The following is a 5,515-nucleotide window of genomic DNA, read 5'->3' on the forward strand; positions in this document are numbered from 1 at the left end:
AAATGAAATATTTGGTGTGGAGATGTTCATATATATGTTTGGCCTTATGTTATAGGGTGAGATAAGGTAAATTGGGACACTTTTTGGTAGATCACAAATAAAACTATTTAAAATGCCAAACAGGGTGAAAGTGAAGACTTTTATCACTTCATATGAGTCTTAGCAATATTTCTGTGCAGAAAATATGCTTCCAAATATAATATTTTTAAAGATATTAACCTTCAAAGACCACAAGACACCATACCTCAGACCAAGAAAGTGTTCAGGTAAAATGGGACACTCGGTCAGGTAAAATGGGACAGTCAGTTTAGAATTGAAAAATTTGCAACAAATTGTAGAATAATGACATTGTTTATTTGTATTTTTTAATCATTTAATGATAGTGTTCAGATGTGTGTGTTTGTGGGTGCGTGTGTGCACAAGCACAAGCGTGCAAGTGTGTGTAAGTGTGTGTGAGTGTATGGGCCTACTTTGAGTGTGAAAAGGCTAATATGCGGCTAATATGCTAACACCTTAACGCTAATGGCAAATGTAATGTAAAAGTGTCCCATTTTAGCTGATTTTTTTGTCCCAATTTGCCTGATGCACACCAAAGTCACTAAAATTCATTTTCCTTAAAAAGTAAAGGACATAGCCCAAAAGTTTTGATATTAATTTAAACCTCTCATGAAATAGCATACATTTCATGAGAGTTTTGTATAATATTGTTTTTGTTTCAACTACAATATCCTTATGATCATTAAGACAGAATCGGCTTGCCATGGGGCTTTCCTTGCAATTATTGGGTCCACTGATGTTTTTAATCTTGGCACCTCCCATTTGTGATACTTTAGACCAATCAAAATGATTTTATTTGGTAAAGGACATATGTAGTGACAATATAATGACATGTTTTCTGATTGGCAGCTAATATTTAAAGAGATAAAGGTCTAAAACCAACTTTGTCCCATTTTACCTGATGTCCCAATTTACCTTATCTCACCCTACTGTTCTACTCACACTCTTTCTGTAAGTCGCTCTGGATAAAAGTGTCTGCTAAATAAATAAATGCATGTATGTATACATGTACTAAGCCATGAAATAAAGTTACATGAAAATGTGTTTGGTCTACATTTGTTATTCTGCTTTTGTCAGGAAAAAATCCTCTCTCGTACCATTCTCTGTAACCAGATATGCAAAAATGGGACATTATCCCTACTCCTTATCAGTTAATGACGAGTTCTTAATCAGTATACAGTTGTTTTGCTTGAGAACTGAACTACATTTGTGTGAAAGACAACCTATAGATGATTGGGAATTTGCTTTTATGTCATCATATTTTCGGCCTGTATTAAACTGTTGCTGGCCATCCATGGCAGTAAAATGTAGTCTGGGAGGTTTTGACAGAGATTGTGCTGCACAGTTAGCCTGGGTTTTCCCATACTGCCTTGCGCGGTGATTTCAATCCCGCTGCTAAGCCAGTCTGGAAACTAACGCCCAAATGTTCGCCTGATGTTGGCGAACCAATCACAGAACATCCGAGAAGTTTCCGTTGCCTTCTTGCGTCTACATTCGACGCCAAAGGATTTACGGCAGCCCTTAGCGTTGCATACGAACGAGTTGGGTGAGCTATGCGTATTTGATAGACATCCGTGGCGTCCAATGAACGGATCTGGGCATTTTTTCAAATACGAGAAAATGAACGTCTGGTTGCCAGACCACGTCTCATTTGAGAAGTGGTAGGCGTTAGCCAGGCTACTGCACAGTAGCATTCTTGTGTTTGTTTATCTGTCTGCTCATCCATTACCTTGCTTTCTTTTTCAGTACACACTGGCATTAAAATCTAACCGGCTAGACAGGAACTTTAGTACACTTTTAATCTTTCTGATTTAAAGATGTTCAGAGACTTTATGTCACTGGTACTGATGCTAGCACAGTGTGTGCACTAATACTGATGCTAGCACACATGCTATTAGTGTGTGCACTGCTACTGATGCTAGCACACAGAGGACTTGGCTGGAGATTGAGGGCCTGCTGTGTGTCTTGTGGGTCCAGTGGTTCTCATGTTGTTTTGGGGTCATTTCAGCATGAATAACCAGCAGGTAAACAAGGTGTGATGCACTCAATGGTATGCTACACAACCATGTCAAGACACATACAGTAGACAGCAGGTGAGAATATTTCCTCTCTGAATTAAGTGGCCTTTTAATGACAATGGTCACATATACAATAACCAGATTATTCCTATGGTTCATGACCTGACTCTAGCAGGTTTGGTTTTATTGTTTTCAAGATATGTTCCCGCAGTCAGTAGATCGATCGCACTGCGATACATAATAATGCACTCAGATTCAGAGTCTACAGGTGGATGTCACAATATACTGTATATATAAAAATAATACTTTTCAATGGTTTTGAAGCTGCCAGGGTCTGAATCTGCTACAGTGCAGTTCTATGTGGTAAATCTGAGTTAGGATACTTTGATACAGATTGCTATGAATTTGATAACTCCAACTTGAAATTGGAGTACGGGTATAAGAAATGAAGGAGGGGGGCATAGGGGAAATTTAGTGAGAAGTGCAATGTCCACCTCACTGCTTTAAAACAATTTAGTCAACATAGAATAGCTTGTGGCTGTTGAGATCACTGTCAATTAAGATATATTGATTTTAGGCCAGTCAATCTAGCGTTTGACCCATAACTAATTGCAATAGTAATCATTCCAAGTTTTTTGTGATCCCTAGGTATATATAATTAACATATAAAAAATCTACCCATTTATATTTAGTGGAACATACGTTTTCAATGTCAAAGGTAGCAATTTCCAATGCATTTTGCCATTGGGATTTACTACTGGTGAAATGGGTAACATTTTAAACTGTAGATATCAAATTGTTTACTCACATTAAGGCAAATATTTTTTGTATTGCAAGTTTTCTGAAATGTGATGTTTAGATATGCAAATGAGACCAGTTTTACTTAAATATGCAATAATTTGCATACATTTCTAGAAAACTAAATCTGAATAATAGGTACAGTCAGCTTCAAAATAATTGCTGCATTTTGCTTCTATATTGGATACCAAAAGCCTATGCAAAGGGAATATACTTCAATATTACTTCATATCACCTCAGAAATGAGGCAATCAAGTCAAGTCAAAATCAATGTGTTTCAATGGAAGTACATTATAGAACAAATGATTGTCAATGATATGGTATGATGGAAGTATCTCAGTGCATGCCATCTCACTTGATATGTTGTCTAAAGGTCAATATTCCTTATGTGACTTGGCATGTGACTTGAGATACTTCCATCATACCATATCATTGACAATCATTTGTTCTATAATGTACTTCCATTGAAACGCATTGATTTTGACTTGACTTGATTTCCTAATTTCTGAGGTGATATGAAGTAATATCTAATTGGCTTTTGGTATCCAATATAGAAGCAAAATGCAGCAATTATTTTGAAGTTGACTGTACCTATTGTTCAGATTTAGTTTTCTAGAAAAATATGCAAATTATTGCATATTTAAGTAAAACTGGTCTCATTTGCATATCTAAACATCACATATCAGAAAACTTGCAATACAAAAATCTTTGCCTTAATGTGAGTAAACAACTGTGAAAGTTTCAATTTGATATCTATAGTTTAAAATTTTACCCATTTCACCAGTAGTAAATCCCAATGGCAAAATGCATTGGAAATTAGAATAGAATCTTTATTTGTCATTATTCAACAAGTTGAACAACGAAAATTGCAAGTGTCCACTAACAGTGCCAGTATAAAAATAAAGATAAGAGATAAAACCTAAAATATAAAAGTATAAAATACATATAAATAAATAAATACATTCACATCAGCGGGCTTTGGCAGCATTTAGAAGTGATATGGTTGATGGGTAGAAACTGTTCTTAAGTCTGTTTGTATGTGTTTTTGTGGATCTGAAACGTCTGCCAGATGGCAGACGTTCGAAAAGTTTGTGTCCTGGATGAGTGGGGTCTTGGAGGATCCTGGCAGCACTCTTGAGGCAGCGTGATTTGTACAGGTCCTCTAGAGGGAGGAGACTGCTTCCAACAATCCGCTGGGCAGTGTGAATTATCCTGTCTAGCTTCTTCCTCTGTGCAACTGTGCAGCTGGAGTACCATGCACAGAGGCAGTAGCTCAGGACGCTCTCCACTGTGCTGCGGTAGAAGGACACCAGAAGCTTCTCTGTGATGTTGTTTTTCCTGAGGACCCTCAGGAAATAGAGTCTCTTCTGGGCCTTCCCCACCAGCTCTGCAATGTGCAGTCCCCAGGTCAGGTTGTCACTGATGGTGACTCCAAGGAAGCGGAACTCCGAGACCCTCTCCACGCAGGCCCCATTGATGTGGAGTGGCTGGATGTTGTGCCTCTTTTTCCTGAAGTCAACAACCAGCTCCTTGGTCTTTGTTGTGTTTAGGAGCAGGTTGTTGTCCCGGCACCACACTGACAGTCTCTCCACCTCCTCCCTGTAGGCTGACTCATCTTCCCCTGTAATGAGCCCCACCACTGTCGTGTCGTCCGCAAACTTGACGATGGTGTTGCTGTGGTGAATGGGGGTGCAGTCATGGGTATATAGTGTGTAAAGGAGGGGGCTCAGCACACAAACCTGTGGGGAGCCAGTGCTGAGGCTGATGGCTGTAGAGAGGTGTGGGCCCACTCTGACCCTCTGGGTGCGTTCTGTAAGGAAGCTCTTAATCCAGAGGCAGGTGGGGTGTGGTAGTCCAATGTCCAACAACTTATTCACTAGTCTGTGGGGAAGTATGGTGTTAAATGCAGAGCTAAAGTCTATGAAGAGCATCCGTGCATAGCTCCCCCGTTGTTCTAGGTGGGACAAGACAGTGTGGAGAGCGGTATTCACGGCGTCCTCTGTAGATCTTTTTGCTCTGTAGGCAAACTGGTGTGTGTCGATCGAAGGATTGCTACCTTTGACCTTGAATAAAAGTATGTTCCACTAAATATAAATGGGTAGATTTTTAATATGTGATGCAGGAGGGTTTAAGGATCAATAAAAAATATGAACCATTACTATTGCAATTAGTTTAAGTTTTGGCCCTTTTTGAGCTAGATTGACTGGCCTATTGTTGCATCCATCAATGTATCTTAATTGACATTTAATCCCTTTTGTGCCATGGAGAGTGGCAATCTGAAATCTTTCCTGCTTCTTGCCAAATAGGCTATAACTACATCACTTTAATGCTGTTGTTATTGGGCTGAAGTTTTTTATGCACATTCAACTGACCTGTGGGGTGGTTTGCAAATTTGCTACTGCTTAATGCATGACATGGTACAAGAAAAACTGCCCTGTCATCATGATAGTTGAGATCTCTCCTAAAGGAATACTCAGCTGCATGTCAAGTATGCAAATGTTATAGTGATCAACTGAGTCAACTCCCCGCCCAACCATTGGCACCACCCAGCAAGAGCCTTTCTCTCAGCTTGTAACATTGCATCTGCAGAACTATGAAGAAGGAGTGGCCACAGTCTTAAAACAACACTACCACAGAGTGTT

Source organism: Sardina pilchardus, chromosome 3 (assembly GCF_963854185.1).
Source record: "Sardina pilchardus chromosome 3, fSarPil1.1, whole genome shotgun sequence".
NCBI lineage: Eukaryota > Metazoa > Chordata > Actinopteri > Clupeiformes > Clupeidae > Sardina > Sardina pilchardus.